The sequence below is a fragment of the Silurus meridionalis genome, chromosome 3, assembly GCF_014805685.1.
Source record: "Silurus meridionalis isolate SWU-2019-XX chromosome 3, ASM1480568v1, whole genome shotgun sequence".
Classification (NCBI taxonomy): Eukaryota; Metazoa; Chordata; class Actinopteri; order Siluriformes; family Siluridae; genus Silurus; species Silurus meridionalis.
The window spans coordinates 3376006-3402162 of record NC_060886.1 but is presented as its reverse complement, the minus strand read 5'-3'; the positions used below and the strand labels follow the sequence as shown (position 1 = coordinate 3402162).

Genomic DNA, 26157 nt, shown 5'->3' with positions numbered 1-26157 from the left:
CTCAAGCGGGCTGGTCCGAGTCAACCAATGGGCCGTATAATGCCCAGGTCTGCTTTAATCTGTGATTGTGAAATATCATTCTACCACATCCAAATACAATCTATAAAACAGTGTGCCTTCAACTTAGTGGTAACAGTTTGGTGAAAGAAATACAAAAAGGTAGGTGTCCCAATACTTTTTTTTTTGTCCATAAAATCAGCACAGACCCGTATATCATAAAAAAAAATAAATAAAAAAAATGTCCTTTTTGCAATGCCTTTGAACATCACTCATTTCGAAAGTTATTTTTGGGAGCTGCAGCAAGACTCAAATGAACAAAAAAATACAAAAATGTACTATTATTATTAGTAGTAGTAGTAGTATTCTAACTGCAAGTAATTATATTGCACAATTATATTTAACATTTTTTACCAATTTAAATGATTTTTTAATGAAGAGCAGAACTAATAATAATAGTAATAATTATTTAAAAAATATATATATTATTATCATTACTTCAATTTACTTCTACTACTACAAAATATTAAAATATATATATATATTATATTTATAATTATATATATTTTTAGCTGATATAAAAAGTAGCTGTTCAAATTCCCAAATAGGGCCATCTGGAGAATCTGTTTTTTTCTTCTTTCTCTTCCATTGTGCAGAAATTTTTCAAAACCCTTTTTGTTAATCCAGTGTGTTGGAAGACTGAGGGAAGGAAACTGGAACAAAAGGCCATTAATCAGCTCCAGTGCCATGTCAGGTCAGTGTGGACTTAATAACCCCATTAATAGTGGAACAGTAACAGTGACACGGCTGCCATTTGGGGCAGAATTCTTTTGGTTTTCAACCCTGTGAACTTTTATGACCCCAAATAAACCCGTACATTTTTTCTGCTGGTTTTTCCGTAGTTTTTTTGTCGAGTTTACTGAGAAACAAGAGCAATCCTGGAAACCGAAAGGAGCAGAAGCACCGTATCATCCAGCAGGTGTTTTAGCATGAAATTTATGGCTCTGGAAAAGTTGCAAATGTTTTTTTTGTGCACTTGAGTCTTTTTAGAAGCCGCCGCTAAAAGCAAAGTGAACTCGAACGCTACACATAGAAGCCATTTCTATTTACCCATCTAATGGAAGGAGCTCATATTCCGTTTTATTCCCCTCAGCGATGGATTTCAAAGTGTGGACTTTAATATATTTGGAATGGCCGAGCCATTAGAGAGGCATGAATAAAGCTCCTGCTAGTTTCCTCTATTATTGTTTTTTTTTTAACCCCATAAATACACATAAAAACACAGAGGAAAAAAGTTTATGAACAGTTAACTGATCTCCATTTTTTTTCATTGAATTACAAGGGCAAAAGTATTGGGACACCTGACTTTTGAACATGTGGCAATGGCTCTGTGCACAAAGCTAACTCCATGAAGTTCTAGTTCACATGGGTTGGAGTGGAAGATTTTAACTGTTAAGTTAAAAATGCTCTTGAGGTTCCAGCAATTGGTGTTTCCGTCCCTTTTCTCGCTTTGGATCTACCTCTGGATGGAGCTTTTTTAAATTCAAGACCCTCTGTAAAGCTGGGGATGGTTCCACATCAACAGCTTAAAGATCCAATCATTTTGGGGATAAATTTAGACTGTAGTTAATATCAACAGTCTACAGCTACACAAAATAAGAGCAGCAATCTCCACAGAATCTACTGGAACACCTTCCCTAAAGAGTGGAGCTCATTACAACAGCAAATAATAATTAAATATAGAAGATGATGTATAAAAAGCACATGCCAGTCTTCTGCTCCATACAGTGTATATGTATATATGTGAATAATAGATGCAGTTCAGTGTTTCATTCTCTCTTTATAAGGAAAGAGTTTTCTAAACACCCACTTGGAGAACCTTCAGTCAATACACACTCAACAGAACATTGGGGTTTGGCTTGTGCTCTCACCACAGCTTCTTCACATTTAATGAAATTAAAAGTAATGTTTATATGGAGTGAAGGAACAATTTCCCTGTTAAAGCTTAGAAAATGTACCGGTACTTAAGTATAGGAATGAACTGGAAATTCCTTCTTAATGGTCCGTCACTGGATCTTAGACAGTTGTAATGGGGGATTTATACAGATTTGAAACCCAAACACCTAAAAACCAAGTACCATTCAGAAACGAATTACATTTTAATAGAAATATTTGTGAGTATAAAGGAATAAAAACGTGTATGTTTTCATTGAGCTTTAAAGCAAAGTGTGGAAATATTTTTTCTTTCATTCTTTCTTTTGTTAGATTTTTTTTATTACTACAGTTTAAGAGAAGACGTTCTGTTAATGCAATTTATTGAACAATGTAAAAATGTTTTTGGCCAAAAGTCACTATGAATTTAAGCTCAGAGTCTGGAACCAAGTGAAGATGGTGCTCATATGTTTCCCAATTTTAATTTATAATAATAAGGAGAAGAAGAATGAGAGAAAAGAAAAAGATGACAAGAAAGACAAAATGAAGAAGGAGCAGGAAAAAATGATGGATGAGAAGAGGGAGAATGGTGAGGAGGAGGAGAAAATGATGAGAAGAATGACAATAGGGAGAAGAATGATAGGTAGAAAATGAATGGCAAGATGGAGCAGAAGAATGATAAAATGGTGGAGAGAAGTGATGAGGAGGAGATAAATGATGAAGAGTAGGAATGAAAATCATCAGACAAAGGAGGAGGAGAAGAATGACAAGGAGAAAGAAAAGAAATGATAAGGAGAATATAGAAAAGAATGACTAGATAAGGAAGTAGCAGGAGGAGAATGACTAGAAGAAGCAGAAAGAGGAGAAGGATGAGAAGAATGACTAGAAGAAGATGAAGAAGGAGGAGGAAAAAAACTATAATGGAAGGAAAAACAAGGAGGAGAATGATTACAAGCAGAAGGAGAAGCAGGAAGAGAATGACTAGAAGAAGAAGGAGAGGAAGCAGGAGAATAATGTTTAGAAAAAGGAGAAGCAAGAAGAAAATGAAGAAGCAAAGGGGGGGGCGAGGAAAATGACTAGAAGAAAAGGAGGACAATGAGTAGGAGAAGTATGAGGAGGAGAATGACTACTTCTGGTAGCTGCTCCCATTAGAGGTTGCCATAGCAGATCTATCTCCATACCACCCTGCCCTGTACATCTGCCTTTTTCAAACCAACTACCTGCATGTCTTCCCTCATCACATCCATAAAACTTTTTAATGTCCAAACAATCTCAATCACACCTCCATCACCTTGTATCCAAAACATCCTACATGCACTGTCCCTCTAATAGTCATTTGTAATCCTTTCCATCGTTGTTACTCCCAACGAAAACCTCAACATCTTCAGCTCTGCTACCTCCAGCTCCAACTCCTGTCTTTTACTCAATGCCACTGTCTCTAAACCATACAACATCGCAGGTCTCACCACAATCCTATAAACTTTTACTCTCACAGATACTCTTCTATCACAAAACACTCCTGCTATCACTCTTCTTCACCCACTCCACCCTGCCTGCACTCTCCATTACTTTGCACTGTTGACCTCAGGTACCTGAACTCCTCCATCTTCTCCACCTCTTCTCCCTGCAACTGCACCACTCCACTGCCCTCCCTCTCATTCACACACATGTACTCTGTCTTACTCCTACTGACTTTCATCCCCTTCTCTCCAGCGTGTACCTCCACCTCTCCAGGATCTTCTCAACCTGCTCACTACTCTCACCACAAATCACAATATCAACTGCAAACATCATAGTCCACAGAGACTCCTGTCTGCCTCGGTCCGTCAACCTGTCCATCACCACTGCAAACAGGAAAGGGCTCAGAGCCAATCCTTGACGCAATCCAACCTTCACCTTGAACCAGTCTGTCGTTCTTACTGCACACTTCACTGCTGTCACACTGTCCCCATACATGTCCTGCACCACCCTCACATACTTTCTTCTACAATACCACAACTCCTCTCTCCACCCTCTGGTATGCTTTCTCTAAATCCACAACGAACAAAGCAAACCTCTCCATCAACATTCTCAAATCAATTAATGTGTCTGTGGTGCTCTCCTCGGCATAAAACCACACTGTTGCTCACAGTGGTCACCTTTCCTCTCAGCCTGGCTTCCACGTTTCAATACCTCCATTACACTCTTACTGTGCTCTTCCTTCAGAATCACCCCTACACCATTACTCTTTCCATCCACACCATGAAAGAACAGTTTAAACCCACCTTCAATGTTCCTTGTCTTATTTACTTTCCACTTGGCATTCTGAACACATAACATTACCTTTCTCCTCTCCATCATATCAGCTACCTCTCTCCCTTTACCAGTCATAGTACCAACATTTAAAGTACCAACCCGTACCTTCACTCTCCTACACTTCTCCTTTCCCTGCTGTCTCTGTAAACGCCTTCCTCCTCTCCTTTTCCTCCTTCGGCCAACAGTAGCCCAATTTCCACCAGTACCCTGTTGGATAACGATACCTGTGGAGGTCGTTGGTAACATGGGCCTCGACCGATCCAGTATCAAATTCTTATTTGTGATCCGCATATTTGATTTGGCACATGTTTAAAGCTGGATGTTCTTCATAACACAACCCTCATCATTTATCCGGGCCTGGGACCGGCACTAAGAATGCACTGGCTTGAGCAACCCTAATGGGTGGGTTAAGAGCAGAATGACTAGAAGAAGAAAAAAAAAGGAGGAGAGTGACTAGAAGGATAAGGAGGAGGAGAATGACTAGATAAAAAAGGTGGAGAAGGATGAGGAGAAGGCAAATGATGAAAAGAAGGAGAAGAATTACTAGGAGGAGAAGAAGGAAGAGACTAGAAGCATTAAAATTGTGATTATTGTAATAATTTACTTTTCCAGCCTCAGTGTCTGAATCCCTGCTGAATAAACCTCAAGCCATCAAACGTTCAGGTTTTTTTTTTCTCCTTACCTGATCCGTTTGCTATTACTAAATTGATTCATCTCATCAGTCTGGATTCGGTTTGAAGTGGCTCGGAGTTTCTCTTCTTGCCATAATGCACCTTCATCTTCTTGTACTACCTACGCCACCACGGCTGCAGAACCATATGCTGTGTCCCCCCCTCACCCCATGCAAAAGTTGATGAAAGCGAGTGACGACCTCGTTACAATCTGCCAGAGACCAATCTGATGGCAAGGTTGCTATGGTAACCATGATGCTGCCTGCTCTAATGCAGCGTGATTAGAAAGTGAAATATTGTTCTGTTCACTCATGTTTCCTGTCAGGAAAAAAAAGAGCTTTGGAAAGCAGATGCAGGAATAAAAATCAGTCTGGGAGCTTGATACTGAGCTCCTCTCATGACAATAAGATTGGTGCTGCTTCTTGAGCATCGCATTCCACATTTAGTCCCTGTTTGTTCTTACAATAACCTCCCCAGTTCTGGGAAGATGTTTTGTGGAGATTCTGTAAAGATTTTATGAAACCTTTGAGGCTCAATCAGCCACAACTGTGTTAGTAAAGTCAGGTACTGATGGGTGAGATGAGGGTGAAGTCAGTGTTCACATTCATCCCAAGGTGGTAGAGCATATCTTCATGGAGATGGCTTAATGCACAAGAGCATTGTAGTGCTGAAACAGGTTTGGGTCTCCTAGTTTCAGTGAATTTAAATTTCAATATGTGCCTCCAGCTTTGTGGGAACAGTTTGGGGAAGAAACAAATATGGCTGGCACCACAAGAGGCAGGTGTCCCAATACTTTTGTACAAATGAAATTGGTGGAGTGTTTGAATGATACGTGTGATCAGGGATCAGTTCTGGGAACTTTACAGCATCAGTAAACTGCCGATGAGTAGAGTTTGTTACAAATATGTTAACGAGTAAAATATTTCTTGATCTTTTTTTGAATGGAATCGATGGAATAAACCAGGAAATAGAACTGAGGGCAAGAGTTCAGAAATGTGTGTGTGTGTGTGTGTGTGTGTGTGTGTGTGTGTGTGTGTGTGTGTGTGTGTGTGTTTAATGATCCATGTCGTGGATTAAAATCAGATAGAGGATTAGATGAAAGCTCTGACAGTTATTACTATCTCTGTTGCACTCTCTCTCTCTCTCTCTCTCTCTCTCTCTTTCTCTCTCTCTCTCTCTGTCACACTCTTTATCTCTGTCTCTTACTCACTCACTCTTTATTTGTCTGTCTGTCTCTGCATTGATGAATTTTTATTTCTGGGGGGTGACTTTAATTGTACAGAACATAACTTAAACAGTAACCCTGTTGAACCTCATTTACCTCACAAAATCTTTAAAAAAAATAAAAAAAATTTAAAAAATTAAAAAAATTAAAGTTAACACACACGAACTAGATAACATTTGGAAGCACTTACATGTTAATCAGATGCATGACACTTGGACACACACACGTAATAATGTTTTATCCCTGTAAGATTAGACAGGTAAAACCTGCTAATCTAATCTCCTTTTAAACACCATTTTAGCATTTGTAAAATTTGTATTATCTTACCAGTCAGTTTCTCAGATTACAATATGGTACAGTGTTCTTTTATTCTAAACTCCATCAAGCCTCAAAGCACTTATTTACACTTCAACACTACTAAAAATTGGCGATGATTTTAGAACAAAACTTTCTTTTCAATCAATGCAAAGTTGGTGGGATTTTTGGCAAAGTACAAATACAACAGTTCTGTCAACTGTATGCTCTCAACAGCTCTAAAGAACATCTCTAGGTTATGTGTGTAACCCTAGTTCCCTGAGGGAACGAGACGCTGCGTCGGAACGCTTTGCAGGTGTTTGGATTTAATGAGCTGATTAGAGTGTGACACCACGTTTCTCCAATATTGAACTTTTTTCACAATATAAGATGGTAAATATTGGGTTTTCATTAGCTGTAAGCCAAAATCATTAAAATTAATAGAAAGAAACACTTGAAATATATCAGTCTGTGTGTGATGAATCTATATAATAAATCAACTTTTTAATGATATTCTAATTTATTGAGATGCACCTTTATTTAGTTCTACATGCAGGGTCTCAATTGCATGTTTTTCCCATTTGGTGAATTGATGATTTGGATTGTCAGTGGACCCCAAACCTCGCTGCTATAGAGGGCAATCGGCTCAATTACTCATTCGAATATTTTTAGCTAAATTCTAATTGGGATCTCTACAGGACATTGACGTTTTTATGGTACAGAAGGTCCTGAGTGCTTTATCTCTCACTTCATTCACAGCATGTTAAAGTTTCCTGTGGAAGTCATTTTCATAATCAGGTAGTTGTAGTGTAATGTGTCTTGTGTTCCTTGGGATCTGGATCTTTTCTAAAAGATTATAATTTTGGTTTTATTGAGGTTGATTGTCAGGGCCCAGTTCTGGCAGTATTGTTCTAGCAGGTCCAGGTTCTGTTGTAAGCTGTGTTCAATGGAATACAACAGGACCATGTCATCCTTTTTTCTGATTCATCACCAGGGGCTGCAGATCCCTCCAGACTGGTTGCCAGTTCATTGGAATAAATGTTAAATAATGTTGGATAACAGCCTTGTCTCACTCCATGCTTGAAAAATCATACAAGAAAAATCGTGTACATTTTGTGCTGGTTTTTACTTTTGGTGTATGTTGATTTGATTTATAGTTTATAGGTTTTACCTCCTGTGCCACTTTCACTAAGTTTGTAAAATAGTCCTTGGTGCCAAATTGTGTCGAATGCCTTTTTTAAAGTCAATAAAACATGCATATATTTTTACCTTGATCTCGGTTAACATGTTTTTCAATTAGAGCACGTAATGTGTAGATGAGATTGGATGTCTGGTAATTTGGTAAAAATCCAATTTGACTTCTGATCAGGACATTGTGAGTCGTAATGAAGTGTAAGAGTCTGGAATTTATTAAACTACAGAATAACTTTCCCAGTTTGCTGCCAATAAAATGCCCCTGTAGTTGTTAGGGTCAAATTTATCCCCATTTTTAAAGATTGTTGTTATCAAGCCTTGATTCCAGATGTCAGGAAAGTAACCTACACTCAGAACCATATTGAATCATTTTTAAATGTCAGTCAGTCAGTCAAGTTTATTTCTATAGCGCTTTTCACAACAGACATCGTCTCAAAGCAGCTTTACAGAAATCAACAGTGAAGGTAAATGATGTGTATTTATCCCTGATAAGCAGCCGTGGTGACTGTGGCAAAAAAAAAACTCCCTTAGATGTAATGAGGAAAAAACCTTGGGAGGAACCAGACTCAAAGGGGAACCCATCCTCATCTGGGTGACATCAAGAGTTTGAACATAAATCTTTCAACACTACAGAACACTGGAGAGTGAGAACTAACATGAGCACTGGAGTATAAGATTATAAGTAAATGTTCTAATGTCTAATTGGAATTTACTGCTTGTATGTTTAATTATTTCATTTAATATCCCATCAGGTCCAGATGCTTTTTGGGGTTTAAGATTTTTCAGTTATTGGGAAGTCTTATGGGTTTTGGTGTCAGCGAGCACGTGCAGCGGTAGGTGCAGAGTGACTGGAAGGAGGACCCAAATGCAGGATGCACACAAGGTTAAGGGAAAAAGCTGAATTTATTATATAAGGTAAAGCAAAGGGGCAAAGGCAAAAACAGAATCCAAAAACAGTCCAGGGTCTAGGCACAGGCAAATCGGAAGTGCATGCCACGAACCGGATGTGCCCAGGAGATCCTGACATTTGGATAATCTTTGACTGCCAATTCAAATTTTTCCAATGATTTGATTTTGCTTACAGTTTGTGTTTGTCAGTACATTATTGAACAATGTTTGGAAAATATTTTTTTCAATATTTCTCCATTTTGAATGGTTAATTCTTCATGACAATTTTTTTTTTCATATTGTTCCAATTCTCCTAAAAATTGGTTTGTGTTGATAGATTTCTCAATGATTGTTAGCTGTTTTTATGTGTAATGTCCTTTTTTTATTTTCATTGTTTGTATAGTAAAGAAGTTGCATCCCTGCATTATTTGGATCTCTGTGTTTCTGATTTGAAAATGTTCTCAGTTTTTTGCGAATGGTTTGGCGGTCCTGATAAAACGAATTTTTTGTCATCTTTGGGTATCTGATTTTATTTTCCTTTTTCAATTTTTTTATTTAGATTGTTTCACTGATTTTATTTGATTTACAAATATGCAATTTATATCTTTTACAGCTAGTTTGACTCATTTGGTGTGGGAGTGGGTGTTATTTAGAAAGTTATCTAACAATGCTTGTATTTTTTGACTGTTAACTGCTTTCTGAAATTCTTCTGCACTGTTTTCAGTCCATCTGTATGGTTTTCTAATGTTGTGCAGCTTACGAGATGTGATAGCTATGTTTTGTCTTTTTTAGATACACAGTAATTTAACTATTATCAGACAAAGTTGGTTCTTTAACAGTAAATGATCTGAGAGATGAAGTACCTGTTATCATATAATCAACTGTACTATTCCCAAGATATGAGCAAAAAGTGAATCTCCCTAAAGTATCTCCTTGTGGGTGGTGTGTGTGTTAGCGGTTGGAAGATGGTGTGCAGGTGGTGTGTGTGTGTGTGTGTGTGTGTGTGTGTGTGTGTGTGTGTGTGTGAGTGTTGAGGAGTGTGTTAGCGGTTGGGACACGGGACATGGTGTGTGTGTGTGAGTGTAGAGGAGTGTGTTAGCGGTTAAGACACGGTGTGTAGGTAGTGTGTGTGTGTGTGTAGAGGAGTGTGTGTTAGTGGTTGAGACATGGTGTGTGTGTGTGTGTGATAGAGTGTATAGAAGTGTGTGTTAGCAGTTGGGACATAATGTGTGCAGGTGGTGTGTGTGTGTAAAGGAGTGTGTGTTAGCGGTTGGGACACGGTGTGTGGGTAGTGTGTTTGTGTTTGAGTGTAGAGGTGTGTGTTAGCGGTTGGGACATGGTTTGTGGGTGGTGTGTGTGAGTGTAGAGAAGTGTGTGTTAGCGGTTGGGACACGGTGTGTAGGTGGTGTGTGTGTTTATGTGTGTGTCTGTAGAGAAATGTGTGTTAGTGGTTGAGACATGGTGTGTGTGTCTGTGTGTGAGTGTAGAGGTGTGTGTTAGCGGTTTGGACATGGTGTGTGTGTGTGTGTGTGTGTGTGTGTGTGTGTGTGTGTGTGTGTGTGTGTGTAGAGGAGTGTGTTATCGGTTGGAGATGTGGTGGGGCATGAGAACATTTGTCTCTGTCTCCTGAATGAACAGAGCTATTGTGTTTTTTTTTTTAACAGTCTTGATAAAGTGACTAAACCAAAAAGAAATCGTTGTTATTAGTGAGTGTATACTGGTTCGTCCCCTCAGTTCTTCTGAGGTAATAGTTTAAAAGCTGCCTTGGTCCGGGCGACCCAATTACCCTATGAAAGTTAATCCCACCCCAGAGAAGCCCTGCTCGTCTGAACAAGACTGGGAGGGCTGAAACGGGTCAGGAGAAGGACTTGGAAACCGGAAAAAGTCACAGAGGACTTTGGAGCATTGCTGGAGCTGCTTGTGCTGGCAGAAACAGGCACAGCGGTGCATAACCATCGCCAGGAGACACCGTTCACTACACCAGGGCAAGGGGACGGGGACGGGGACGGGGGGGTGAGACGTGGAGCAGGAACACTTGAACACTGTTCAATGTGCCAACAAAAAGAAAGACAAAAGGTAAGGGACAATTAAAAGGTAGATGAAGTTGAATCAGACGGTCAAGATTGCATGTCGGATTCAGTGTTCAACTACGAGTCTCAGGAGGAACTGCTAAATGTTGTTTAAAGAACATGAGATTTAAAGAACCAACAAGTGGCAGAAAAAGGTTTTTAACTGAAGAGGTTTTCGCAGAACGCAAGCAGTGTCGATGCATGATGTCAAGCATTTTAGAATAGAAGCCTTTTTTTTTTTTTATTCTGATGAAGACTGATAAAGTGAAACAAAACAACAAATGCAAAAAAAGTGTGGTCTATTTACACTTCTTTTTAATGAATGGAATCCAGGTTGCCAGTTTGAATATTAATTAAACAAGGAAATGCAGAAAAGGAGTGAAGCTATACGAGACATTAAGGCATAAAGTTTGTTGATGTGGTTATGCTACAGGAAACCCCCAGCAATATTAGCAATGTTGCCGACTGGGTGGAGGAGTGAGACGATTCTAAGTCACTTCACTTGCTGGTGTTGCCTTGCTTTTTATTTAAAATTTTAATCCCTGTTTTTACATGGTGGAAGAATTTTTTAAATGAAGGCTTTTAAAAGTGAGTGATTTCTATGAGAATGAGGGTTTTGTTTTTATCTGTGTGTACGCTCCCACCAGTGCAGTGTTTTCACCAGAATGAGTTTTTTAGACAAACTCAACAATGTTATTTTAAACTGCAGCACTGCAGAGTTTTTAATTTTGGGAAATTATTTTTCATAACACAGCAGATAAACTAGACAGGAACCATGTGGAACCTCATTTAGCTTTCTGTAAGCACCTGTGGGAGTAACGGTGACATATGGAGAAACTTAAATAAGAAACAGACAGTACACGTTGGCCCACTCTGGCGAGATTGGATCGGTTTTATTGCTTTAAGCATCAACTGAATTAGGCATGAACCTGAGTGCGCCAACTGGCATTTTAACACTGCGCTTTTAGAAAATGCTAATTTTAGAGAGTCTTTTATTTATTTATGGAATTGTTTTAATGTCAAGATGGCATCTCTTAACTCCCTACAGCAGTGGTGGGATGTGACAAGAGCACAAGTAAAAGTTTTTGGTCAACAGTACACTCTCAATGTCACAAGAGATGTTGCCTGATCTCTGAAAGCTCTGGAGATAAAGAAAGTGGAACTTCAGCATTTGGAGGCAACAGGAAATCAAGGGCATATTGAAGCCCTCAAAAATAAAAAGGCCAAAATGAATGACCTGCTCGACACCTGCTCCTTCTAAATTTTTCTTCAGTTTGGAACAAATGAATGAACAGAAAAGATGAATGCTGTGAGAACAGAATCAGGGATCTTGTGTTAGAGCCTGCAGAAACAGACAAGACTTCACTTTCAGGAATGCTGCACACAGCTATTGAACCTCTTTTAATCAATCTGAGAAGTCGTATTTCTGTTTTTAATATTTCACACATTAATGATTCACTTTACCCGTCAGCATATGCAAATGACCTGGCTGTAATAGTGAGCTCTCAGACTGATGCGAATATTTTGATTGATGTTTTAAAAGACTTTGAGTTTTTATTATCAGCAGAAGTAAACTGGGGGAAAAGTATCGCTTTTTAGTTGGGGAGTGGGGAGGTAGCAAGCCTACACTCCCAGGAGGCCTGGTGTCAGGGAAAAAGGAGGTTTTAAATACTTGGGTGTCTTTTTGAATAAAATCTGGGAAGGCAGTGTAGAGCACATGAAGGGCAGACTAAGCAGGTGGAAGTGGCTGGTTCCAAAGATGTTCAACAGGGGGACAATGCTGTTTGTCATCAACCTGAAAGCACCTTCTCTGTTTTACAAGCTGGCATGCATGGATCTGACGCCAAACCTGCTAGCAAACATCTAGGCCCTGTTCATCAACAACATCTGGGATGGACTACACTTGATTTCACTCTTTATGTTCCCATGGAGGAAGAAGGGCAAGGGCTGGTTCAGCTGGACAGCAGAACTGCAGCCTTTCACAATTAGTTTAATCAGCGACTTCAAACCAGTGATTGGAACCTGGTATGGAGAACAGCAGCCAGTGGACTTTTGCACATGGTGAAAGGACTGGGATTGGACAGAACTTTGTTTTTAATGGACACAAACACATTGGATGTCTCTGGATTACCAGTCTTTTATTGTGGAATTTTTTATATAAGACTTAAAATAAAAAATAAAAAAACAGATAAAAGGCTGCAGAACACTACACTGGCTGCTGGACGAGCCCCTGGTCTACAGGAGTCGTCTGGTGCGACCACCCCCACACTATCCATCTATTGATCTGCTCAAAGAGTGTCACACTCTGGGAGCTGGTGAACATAGCTGGGACAGAATTGTCACAAGGCGAGGACCTGGCAGCACGTATGGTACTCTGGTCCCTGCGTTTTGTCAACCAGCTCCTACAGGAGGTCCACCCTAACAGCAGAAGAGAGTTGTGCCAGCAGTGAGAGAGTGGGGGCAGAGACAGACGAAACAAGCAGTAAGAAACACCTGCAGCTGATAAGACTAATCAGTGCATTCTGTTTCAGTCTGGCGATGCCAATAAAGTGGAGAGAGACACCAACCTCCGGGAGAGAGCCACCAAGCAGAGACAGGTGGAAGGGTCGCTGAAGGGGGACTGAGCACGGGCGGGCGGGTGCCGGTGAAAGATGTGCAGGTCAGCAAGTGCACTCAGACGTCACTAGGAAAAGGCATGCCAGTCTGCATGGGTATTTTAATGTCAATTCTACTTTACTTATGTATTAAAAGAAGAACTTTTACTGCTGTTGTTTACTGTTTTTGTGTTCTGTAGTAGAAGAAGAATTGCACTTTGCACCAAAACTGGACGACATGATCACCCCACCATCACCTTTTAACTGTCATGTCTGATTTTATTAATGTATATTTATCGTTGTATTTATTTATATATTTATTTAATTAACAAGTCAACCTGATACCATCTAGTATTAACATGACGTGTGAAATAAAAGATTGTAAAAAGTCAAAGTCTCTGTCTGTTTTCTCTGCCTTTCTCTTTTTTTTATGTCTGCCCTGTTTTTCTTTGTAATGCAGATTCAGTGTTTCCAATAAACTGTGTGTATGAGCGTTTGTGTGCATGTGCAAGCAGGTCTTTGAGGAGAAACAGAAGTACAGAGCAGTTAATTGTGTTCAAAATGTTCAGCAGTGAGTTGATATACTGCATGAAATTCTTGACTCAGTAATTAACAAAAGCCCTGATGCTCAACTGATTTAGGAGCAGGAAGTTCTGACGTCTTCTGTTCTGTCTGTTCTGTCTGTCTTCATTAAGGTTCTTTTGAAGCCAAAACTTACCATTGTGTGTAAATTGTTCCTGCTGTTAGGTGATCTCTCCTGCTGCTTTGATTTACCGAGATGTTTATGTACCCTGTTGCCCGGTCTGTCCTCGGCGCAAATCTTCCTGAGTGTAAACTCATTAATTACACCACAAACAAGCCGATTGTATGTGTGCAGCTTTAGCGGGGCAGCAGTGAATAGTGTAGCTTTCTGTACTAATCAGGACAGCTCTCAGACTAAAGACGTGGATTGTGAGGTGATTCCAGAACTCAGACGTACGCTTCGGCTCATCGTCTTGTTGTATGGTGAAGTCGGTTCCAATGTGCTGCAGTCCAGATGTAGTTGCATTGTTTTGAAGTACGGAATGGGAGCCATGTTGGTTCAGGATTCCTTTCACTTTCCGGAATAAGTCTCCAACCTTTTTTTTGCTCCAAAACTACTCCAAACTATTAAGCTTCCACATCCATGCTTGACTGTGGGGGTGAGGGCAGTCTGATCACATCTTCTTTCCTGTTCTGTCTTTTACACAAGTTCTTCTGTTAGAGACAAAAAATTTCCCATTTGGAGTCGACAGAACTTTCTTTCACTCTTTCACTGTCCAAATCTTGTGTTTTTGCCTTTTACTAAGTTTGTTGCATAAAAACAAACAATGATAAAAGACTAGGTGCCTAATTCCCTTGTGGATAAACGAGTCTCCACAAACACACTTCGAAATCTAGTGGAACATCTTTCCAGAAGATTATGGACAAAAACTTTCTTTCGGCTTCTCCCATTAGGGGTCGCCACAGCGGACCATCCGCATGTTTGATTTGGCACATGTTTTTACCCTGGATGCCCTTCCTAATGCAACCCTCCATTTATCCGGGCTTGGGATAAACCGGCACTAAGGCTTGTGCAACCTGATGGCTGGGGTTGGTTCCCTGACCGAGGATCAAACCCGGGCCGCAGCGGTAAGAGTGCCGCATCCTAACCACTAGACCACCAGGGAACATTCAGAAGATTATGTACAAATGGAGACTAAATGTGGAATGAGATGTTAAGACTAGTCTTTTGGTCTCAAGCTTTTGTCTATATAGTGTACTCTATAGTCTCTAGTTTTCCGATAATGTAACGGCTAGCTATGCAGAAAAAGGTGCAGAAAACAAGTTCCTTTTTAATCACAATAATTCCTTTCTAATCACAATGTTCACCACACTGTTGACTTACTTGCACAAACCCTGAGGACTTTACCCCATAATTAAATTGTTTCCCATCTGTACATCGTGGATCCGGAAACGGCCAGCTACACTCTTAATAAAGCAGTGAATGTGTCAGGAGTTGGGCGTCTGCTGAGCGGCTCTAATCTGCGAGGCTCTATCAGACCCTGCTCTCTTTCTCTCTCTATCATAACCGAGATTTATTTCACACCGGCTGTGTTCCAAATCTCTGTATGAACCATAAACCTGCAACACCGAGCACGATTTAAAGCTCTGTAGAGGAAACTAAGCTGAGATGAACAACAAAGGTGGATGGATGGAGAATCATGGTGTAGCATAAAGCCAAAAAAAAAACCGGTACATACAAGCTGTCATTTTCTTTTCTCCTCCTCTGATTTTGCAGAATAAGACTAATGAGAAATATATTACGAGCCGGCCGTGTAATCTGCAGCGACGCGTGAGATGCGCCAGAGCATCGTCGAATACGATTTCCCATAATCTTCGGGAGGAAAAATGTGTGTCTAATTTGGGAGCTCATTATGATTACTATCAAGGTGAGGTGACGTTTTCCTGATTGGACGGCGCTGCGAGTGCAGTGGGATGTGAAAAGTCTAAAGATGTTAAATCAGGACATTTTGATGGACAAGACGGCGGAACATAGCTGATTAAAGAGATTTGAGCAGTGACCCTGAGTGCAGAGCGAGAGAGAAAGGACGCCACATCGTTCTTTCCGAATCCCTAAAGGAGTCCTGACATTAGAAGCTCATTAAACACGTGTGTTAATAGAACTCACGCTGTTATTTTGCCCCTAATAAATATATTTATTTATTAATTCAGATAAGCCTCATTGAGTTACAATCCTCCCCACAGGTCCTATTACAATAATGTCATTTTATTTAAATGTATTGCATGGATGGAACACAGACCAAGAACCAGATCAAGTTTTTGGTTCTAAATCAAAATAGAATCTAATTGCTTTTTGCAGAGTAGAAGTTCAGAGTTAATGAAATGTAGTAAGATGTTTGATCTTTCATGACTAGGATTCGAACCCAGGCCATGGAGGTAAGAACACTTAAGTCTAGCCACTAGACCACAAGAGACATATACACTTGCTGGTCCAATGCAATTTCAGTCAAAGCAAGGTGAAGATATCGTTAGTTGAGACGTCTATGCAGGAGTTGTATAAAGAATAGTGATCAGTATGGGGTAGTGTACTGAAGTTTATTACCGTAATTTTCAAACTATTAAGCGCACCCAAATATAAGCTGAATTTTACAAAGATTTTTATCTTGAACATAAATAAGCCGCAGGTGTCTACACTGATACTAATGAACTTTACACAGGCTTTAATGAAAGACAGTGTCTGTTACACGACTTGTATCTAAACAGTAGCCTACCAAGAAAGTCATTGTTCACTGTCTTCCTCCTTCCTTTTACAACAATTTCTCTCGAGAGTTTTTCTTTTGGCATCATCGTGCGTTTAAAAATCACCATTGGGAAATCTTTTCTCCCGATGCCGTGCAGCTCAGAACACAGGTGAAGTGTGTGTGTTTTCATGCCCGGTTGTTTTCAGCGTGACGAATGATTCACATTTCCTGTAGACAGTCCGAGTGAGCGGCAGGTCAAACGTCAGAGGAACATCATCCATATTTATGATGTGGTGCAGCCCGATTCAGTGGGAGCGCATCTGATTTAATATAAAGTATTTTATTGGTTCACCTGAACCCGTTCTGCAATTTCATTGGTCTAATGTTATGGGGCTCAGTGTTTTGTCTTGAAGCTTGTGAAACTGGGAAAAATCTAAAAATCTTAACTCGGGGACTACATGTATGCATGTGTTCATAATGTCTTTGAGCCTTTTCAGAAAACACAATGTAGTATAATTTTTAATTTGTTTAGGCTCGTTGTCCTATTGGAAGATGGAACCGTCGCCCCAGTATGAGGTCCAGAAAGCTGGAGCAGGTTTTTATCAAGGATGTCTCTGTACATTGCTGCAATAATCTTTCGCTCAATCCTGACGAGTCTCCCAGTTCCTGCCGCTGAAAAACATCCCCACAGCATGATGCTGCCACCACCATGCTTTACTGTAGTGATGGTATAGGCCAGGTGATAAGTGGTGCCTGGATTCCTTAAGACATGATGCTTGGCATTCAGGCCAAAGAGGTAAATTTTTGTTTCTCATGGACTGAGAGTCCTTCAGGTGGCTTTTGGCAAATTCCAGGTGGGTTTTCATAGTCTGTAAAGATTGGGATTTCAATTTAATACAGACTGGAATTTAACATGTAGTGATAAATTCCATTCTGTATTAAATTGAGATCCCAGTCTGTCTGATGTATTGCTGCATGATTCATGGTGTTAGATGGAAAAGGACATGCTCTCCCAGTCAGGTCCTTCATTTCCTCATCAAAACATTGACCGTACAGTAGAGATGATCAGAGGATGCTTTCAGACCCGAGCAGCCTATTTCAAAACCTGTAATGCCTATAATGTTCCTGATGTCAAATTACAGATATTTCAGAGAGGTTCGGTGGCCGGTGGTACTTTGTGTGTGTGTGTGTGTGTGTGTGTGTGTGTGTGTGTGTGTGTGTGTGAGAGACGGGAGAGAGACAGAGGCAGGAAGATGAAAGTACAGACTCGGGTTATGTGCACTCTTCTGGTACTTACAGTAATGATCCATAACAGGCTCTGCTAGATAGGGTCAACATAACCAGGTCGATAACCATTATCCAAGTGTATAGAGGTAAAAAACAAAAAAAAAGAATTCCAGTACAATGCTATAATGATGCATGAATATACAGAGATACTGCATGAGGTAATTCTGTTGACTGTATACATAGTTGAACAACACACTATTGACTCCGATTGTGCATTTCTGAGCCTAGTCATGGTCAAATTGTAATCTTATATTAAATTAATTTATGTAACAGGTCAAAATCGGTGTAGTTGACCCTGCTGGGCAGATAGCTCAGCCATATTGAATGTGAGCACTTTCTATCTTTATGCCAGATAGTATGTTCAGCCAATGAGATTCTATTGATTTAATCATATCTGATCTACCATAACACTAAAACCACTGACCAGTGAAGTGAATAACATTTGATTATCTTGTTATATCTTACAATGGCACCTGACAAGGGGCAGTATTTATTACCTAGCAAGGGAATGGTCACTTCTCGATGTTGAGGTGTCAGAAGCAGGAAAAATAGGCAAGCATAAAAATCTGGGGGGTAAATTGTGATGCCTAGACCAGTGCTCGAATTGATTCAAGTCTTTAGGGGTGTGTCCCCAGTTCGTGTGTAATTCATATTATTATTAAAATAATCTTGGGGACCACCCTAAGTCTATTTTTTTACTTGTCATTGGGGGTCCCGGCTCCCCCCAGTTCCCCCTCAATTCGACAACTGGGAAAGGGTTTCTCTAAAACAGCACGTCTTGTTCACAGTTGCTATTTAAACTTCTTTTTTTTTTTGTAAAGTTGCTTGTGAATGTTGGCAGTCCCCGTTTTTGGGGTTTGTCTATAATTGCAGTGGGTATTTGGGCTTCTATCGGCTTCTCTGTCCTCTTCTTATTTAATCCACAACCTCTTTCACTCTATTCCTCTCCTTTCTCCATACACAAGACATCTCGAAATGCTGTTGTTGTTTAACTTAACTAGCTAGTTTTATTCTAGTTTGAATTAGCCATGACAGGGACGAAGTGGGGGAAATGTGAGGAAAAGTATAATGGAGTGGGAAAGAGAGAGAGTCAAAGCTCAAGTGGGAGATGATTCCATCCGTTACTTATTTAGGCTCTAGGTGGCAAAGTAATAAGTACTCGCAAAGTAATAAGTGGCCTCGTACGCCCTGGGTTGAGAGTTTCAATACCTTTATGGCATTTGGTAGATGCCCTTATCCAAAGCGACTTACAATCGGCAGTTGAGGGTTTAGGGCCTTGCTTAAGGGCCCAGATTGGTGGCGCCGGTATTGGAAATTGTAAACTTCTGATACAGAGTTCAATGCCTTAACCACTGGGCTACTAAATACACGATAAATTCCTAAACTGATCAAATAGTATCTCTCATGTTTTATAAAATTATTCTGGGCTTTTTTTGGAAGCCAAGTTGCATATCCTGTGCTTCACTGGTATTGTGAAGTTTTATCCCATTAACAGAAGGTACAGTCCTAACCACTGCATAATCATTTACATTTACATTTGCAGCATTCAACAGACGTCCTTGTCCAGAGTGATGTACAAAAGGTTTTTGAGGTTCTATCAGTGAAAAAATCTACACTGGCACACTAGATTACAAACTTAAGATAAATCATACTACAAGATTTTTACAAAGCAAACTTGGAAAGTGCTAATTTAAGTACAATGTATAATTAGATATAATTTAAGTATCCTAATTTAAGTGTAATGTAGAATGTAAGCATAATGTTCTAGGAAATCAGATGAACCAGTGACATGCTCATGGTGGTTCAGGACTCATTGATGTGTGTGAGGAGTGAAGGATAGCCTGCTAGCTTGACCCCACAGTTTAGCCCAAATTGCTGAAAAATGCACGGTTTGCATGTGACCCAAGCCAACATTTTAAACACAGAAATGGACCCTGGAGTAAATAGATGAAGATGGAGGAGAAGGAAAAATAATAAATAAAACAAAACAAACCTTGAACCAATATCTTCTGTACAGCTACCATTAAGCATTTTTTTCTACAGTAAGCTGAAAAATAAATGGCATGGTTGTAGAAAAGACACTCTTAAAAGTCATACATTTATTTTCTGAGACAGCATCCAGGTAAATCATTTATGCCATGCAGAAAGTGTTGTATATAGCAATAGTTGAGTTTTCTTTTAAAGGACCTATACCTTATGTATTATTGATGCATGTAACAACTCCATTCAGCGTGAAACCTCAAGCGAGAAAAGTTTTATTCATTTCACACTGAACTGCAAAGCATACAGAACTGCTACAGAGTCAAATAATATAAATTCAAATGTTTGCATGGTGTGGTTCCAGAAAGGAACTGATTTTTAGCCAAAAGTACAAACAAGCAGATGCTTGGCATTGAATCACAGTCATTAGGCCGATATTACACATCAGTGTGAATGATATGGCATGTTTCCAGCGGTGACTAGATCGGCATTAATTAAAATGAGCAAGGAGGCGGCGAACGCATAATATATCACACAGGGGGGTTGGGGAAAGAAATTGGATTTCACGAATAAAAATAATCAAGCAATGTCTGTGTTGCAAAATGATAGCATCAGTCTCTAATACCGGCATCTTCGCTATTATCACCAACCACACCACAGCCACAACTTACTGGGGGAAGGTGGTACTGTAGCTTAGTGGTTAAGGCATTGAACTTCGGATCAGAAGGTCATAAGTTATGATCTTAAACCCATGAGCAAGGTTTTTATGCCTTTAACTAGATTGTTGTTTAGTTGTTTGAGATCAAATGCAAGTCAATCTGGATAAGGACGTCTGCCAAATGCCGTAAATGTATCTACATCTAACATCACACTGCTATTACTATTACTAATACTATCACTTTTGCTCCTACTTCTACCTCATTATCATTCTATAATAGCAATACTTTTGCTAATGATACTTCTGTTACTACTATCACTATGACTGCTAGGTCTACTACCACAACTGCAACTGTCATCACTGCCCCCACTTTGGCTTCCTACCACTACTCCCACTATTAATACCACTGATTTATACTTTAATGACTATTAATGCAAACATTACTAACACTACAAGTGTTACTACATTTGCGACCAATTCTATTACCACTAATACCACGACTGCTAGGACTACTATTCCTGCTAAATACTGTACTGTTGTTGCTGTTGTTGTTAAATCTTAACTAGCTAGTTTTATTCTAGTTTGAATTAGCTATGCCAGGGACGAAGTGGGAGAAATGTGAGGAAAAGTACAATGGAGTGGGAAAGAGAGAGAGTCAAACCTCAAGTGGGAGATGATTCCATCTGATACTTATTTTGTCTCTTGGTGGAAAAGTAATTAGTACGCTGTGGCCTTGTACGTCCTGGGTTGAGAGTTTCAATACCTTTATGGCATTTGGTAGATGCCCTTATCCAAAGCGACTTACAATCGGCAGTTGAAAGTTTAGGGCCTTGCTTAAGGGCAGAGATTGGTGGCGCCGGTATTGGAAATTGTAACCTTCTGATCCAGAGTTCAATGCCTTAACCACTGGGCTACTAAATCCACAATAAATTCCTAAACTGATCAAATAGTATCTCTCATGTTTTATAAAATGATTCTGGGTTTTTTGGGAGCTAAGTTGCATATTTTACAGTTGTTCCAAGTACTATCACCATTAATAATAATATTACTTTTAATATTACTACTATTAGCACTCCAGATGCTATTACTTATAATTAGAGCTGTTAATCCATTAAAATATTTAATCACGATTAATCACATGATCTCACACATTTTTATCTGTACTAAACGTACCTTAAATGAATACTTTCCAAGTTCTTCATAATCCCATTAAGAACTTGATCTCCTTCTTAATAAGCTCCTAATTAACATAGCATGGACAAGTATGGATGCTTTATGCAAATGTATGTTTATTATTAGTGAAACTAAACCCAACATAGAGCATAAAGACAAAATTACTTTAAAACATTTACAAGAATATGATGGTGTTTTAAAAGACGTAAATCATCAGAACACCAAAAGGAACGTTTGCTATGTTTCCACACGGACAGTTTTAATTGACGGATGTGTGCATCATAGCGTATTTTCAGCCTACTAATAATACTACCACCATCACCTACCACACATTAATTACCACTGCTAATAATACAGCTACTGCTAATTCTCATACCACTACTAAACCCACTGATATTACTGCAACAGCAAGTAGTATTACTATTACCACTTCAACTGCTATTTGTACTGTTATTACTATTTCCAGAACAGCTTATGGATATCTTCACTGATATCTTTAACATCTCCCTGAGCAGTGCCATTCTTCCTTATTCCTCAAGACAACAATCATCATCCCTGTGCCAAAAAATTCTTCAGTCTTCTGCCTCAATTACTATCATCCTATCACACTCACACCCACCGTAATGACATGCTTCAAGACCCAGATACCCTAATGGACCCCATGCAGTTTGCGTATCGTCCGAACCTTTCCATGGACAATGCCTTCCCCATGACCCTCCATCTGGCCCTCCCCCACCTGGACAATGCGTATGAATGCTGTTCATAGACCTCAGTTCAGCATTCAACACTATCAGGATGGGTTCCCTTTTGAGTCTGGTTCCTCTCAAGGTTTCTTCCTCATAACATCTAAGGGAGTTTTTCCTTGCCACAGTCGCCACGGCTGTTTATCAGGGACAAATACACACTGTTCACCTTAACTGTTGATTTCTGTAAAGCTGCATTGAGACAATGACTGTTGTAAAAGCGCTATAGAAATAAACTTGACGTGACATGTAGCTCTATATTGTTTTATGAAGCACCAGGATTCACTCTCACTTCACTGTGTACTGTGTCAGCTATATATGGTTGAAATGACAATAAAAGCTACTTGACTTGACTATTACTCAATTATTATTACTAGAAATAATATTATCTCTCCCACTGCTGAATCTTATATCCATACTATTACCAACATTATGGTATTTCTACCATAGTCATAATACTATTATCACTATTATTAACATTAATAATAATACTGCTGCTAATACTACTAGTTCATTTTACTACTACAACCACAATTATACTATTACCATGAATAAAACTACTATTAATACCATTGTTATAAATACTATTATGCATATCACTACAAACCCGAGTACCGGTGTTGCTACTACCATTGTTATCATGTCTATTACTATCACGTTACTATTCCCACTAATACTGTGGTTACTATTAATATCAATACTACTAGCAAGGTGCTTAACCCTTAAACCCTGCTTAGATGCAAAATTGCCAAATGCTGTAAATGCAAATGTATTACTAATAATAATACTGAAACACTACTATTTCCACTACTAATGATACTGATGCTAATATTATAACAGGTTTGTCCTACTACTACAACTATTTTAATGTTACTGTTACTATATGTCTCATTAGCAATACTGCTAAAAATGCAATTTTTTCTACTCAATTATTAGTCCTAATAGTACTGTTACTGCTATTAACATCATGAATACCACCATTTTAAATACTACAATTATCACTACTGCCTTAATTTAGCAAATATTCCAACTAATGCTGTTGTAAGAGATTTCATGAGCCAGGTAGTGCAGACTTTTTTATCAAATCAATTCATTACAGGCAGTTAGAAATGCCAGGAGTCCGACTTCAGCCCGTGTGCTGTTTAGGGACATAATGAGGTGAAACTCAACGAGTCGAAGCTTAAAGACTAAATCACGGCAAAGGGAAAGTGTCTGGGCTTCGATGTCTTTACAGGACACGCTCAACTTAAAGGAAAATGACTTTCTGCATGTTTCATATTTTACTCGGTTGCAGTTCAGTGCAATTTGTGCGAAATCTGTGTTACTATAGTAGGGCACGTTGTAATATGAGGACATAATTGAACCTGGGGTTCCAGTGAACGGAAAAAGTGTCTTGAAAATTGCTTTTAGAAGCTCCAATATATATCGGTTGTGAAAATGTGCTAGAAAAACTGTACAGTTATTTCCACCAACTCACACATGAACTCAGACATGAAGATATTTCACCGATTTTACATTTACTGAAATCTCCCTCATGGAGTCAAATGTTTATTATGACTGTCCAACATATATATTCACACAAGAATAAGACAGAAACTAAGATTACATCTAAAATAAACATTCAGAAAAAGAATGATGGGGTGTCATGGTGGCAAGAAAAAGAAAGAAACTAAATGGAAAAGTGATCTAATATAAAGCAATGTATGAGTCACTGGAGTAAAAGTCCTCCAGGTGGATGTTCGGGTCACCAGGGTTGACAAGTGGATTACTATTTACTGAGACAGGGGGCTCTATTACCGTTTCATAGAGGTGTGAATCTTCTACAGTCTTCCTTTAGTCTTCTCTCTACAGCTTCTACATTCTTATTTCATCTGGCCAAGAAAAAAGAAAGAGGTCTGGTGACTAAGTCTATATTTAGCATGGAGTTGTATTTTTCTTTTTGAGTGCTAGACTGTAAAGTGAGAGTAAAGTGAGCAAGAACGAAGTCAGTTTATGTGTTAGCATGAACAGAAAAAACATGCTAGGTGTGGAAAAGGTAAGCGCTATGAAAAGTCAACCCAGTCTCACGCCATTTTGTGATCTAATCCTGAAATTTAATCTATTGACTTGTGTTCATGAACACGAATTTCCCTCTTTTTTCGTGTTATTCAGCACGACTTTCCATCTAATGTATTTCAATACGACATATTTTTGTGCCTTTGCCACATTTTTAGCTGGCACTGTGCGCCACAGATGCTATTTTGTTTTTTTTTTTTCTCATTTGTTATTCATATTTTAAATATTTTTCAAACACTATTACTCAACATTTAATTAGGAGATTTTATACTTGTTTTTAGTGCTTGACGAGCCTCTCGAAGCACTTGATCCCGACGGGTGTGAGCACGACGGGATGATAGTCATTGAGGCAGGAGACAGTAGACTTCTTCGGCACAGGAATGATGGTTGTCATCTTGAGGCATGTGGGAACAATGGCACTGCTCAGGGTTATGTTGAAGATGTCGGTAAAGACATCCGCTAACTGTCTAGCTATTCTGCCAGGAATGTTGTCTGGTCCAGCAGACTTCAGTGGAATAACTCTGCCTAGAGTTTTCCTCACTTCAGCTGTGGTTAGACAGAGCACCTGGTCACTGGGAGGAGGGATGGTCTTCCTCACCACCATGTTGTTCTGCACCTCAAACCGGGCGTAGAAGTCGTTCAGCGCATCTGGGAGGGAGGCGTAACGGTCACAAGGAGGTGATACCTGCAGATCCTGTAATATGAGTCACCTGTCCAAATCCAACTACATCTGATTTATAGAACCCATAGGCACTTTTACGAACCACCATCTCTCTCTCTCTCTCTCTCTCTCTTTCTTTATCATTTTTTCACCTCTGTCCATCTATCTCACTAATTATATTTCTATCCATCTTTCAAATTGTGTTTTTAACACAATTCAAAACATCCAAAACATTTCTTTCAAAAATTCCTTTGCATAATCACATTCCAAAAAAATGTATGTGATATTGTTTATTATAATTACACAAAAAAAGTATACAATTTTATAGTTAAAAGTTCTTTTATCTTGATACATTCGCATTCATTAATCTACAACTGATTCCAAACAAAAAAAGAACTTTTTCTCAGACTCAAAACAAAAACAGTTAAAACTGATGGTCATAACTACGTATTGTTGAAATATAAAACACAATTTCGTGTTTGTGTTGAGAAGAGATGACAATATCATTAAAGAGATTTGGCGGCAGTCCGCAATGAGTTTCAGCTGGTGTCTTCACCATGGCAACGGTCGAAAAGGCTCATGGTAGGTACTGTAGATTCACTGCTAGATTTCACACACCAAACCGATGGAAAAATGGTATTTCTCTGAATAAATGACAAAATAAGAAGCGATGGCCATAGCACAAATCTGCAGACTTGTTAATTTACCAGGAGAATATATTTACTATATTTTGACTCGAAGCAACCAGTGATGATTTATAATTCCAAGTAGCTTACAGAATAAAAATCATTAAAAACAAGAATAAAATCACCTAATTAAATGTTGAGTAATAGTGCTTGAAGAATATTCAAAATCTGAATAACAAATGAGGAAAAAAAAACAATACAGCGTCTGTGGACCCAAACAATGTGGCAGAGGCACGAAAAATACACCCTATTGAAATACATTAGATGGAAATTCGTGCTGAATGACAAAAAAAAAGAGGGAAATTCGTGTTCATGAACACGAGTCAATAGATTAAAGTTCGTGACTATATCACAAAATGACTTAAGACTGGGTTGGAAAAGTAGTTCGGTAGCTTGATGCGTCATAAAACTAACGACGGCTTATTAGCAAAGCAATGCATAGAGGTGTTGAATAGCATCTGGAAAGAAAACTAATATGCAGAATTTACACCT

At 39.1% G+C, this 26157-nt stretch overlaps 1 protein-coding gene across 1 annotated transcript in view; it reads left to right on the top strand.

Annotated features, from left to right (window-relative positions):
- Window positions 1-10221: 10221 nt before the first annotated feature.
- vwc2l (von Willebrand factor C domain containing 2 like) overlaps window positions 10222-26157 on the top strand; it is a 152646-nt gene continuing 136710 nt past the window's right edge. The window contains exon 1 of the mRNA XM_046841434.1: window positions 10222-10572. The gene's annotated coding sequence lies outside the window, so the exon portion shown is untranslated. The remainder of the gene's footprint in view (window positions 10573-26157) is intronic.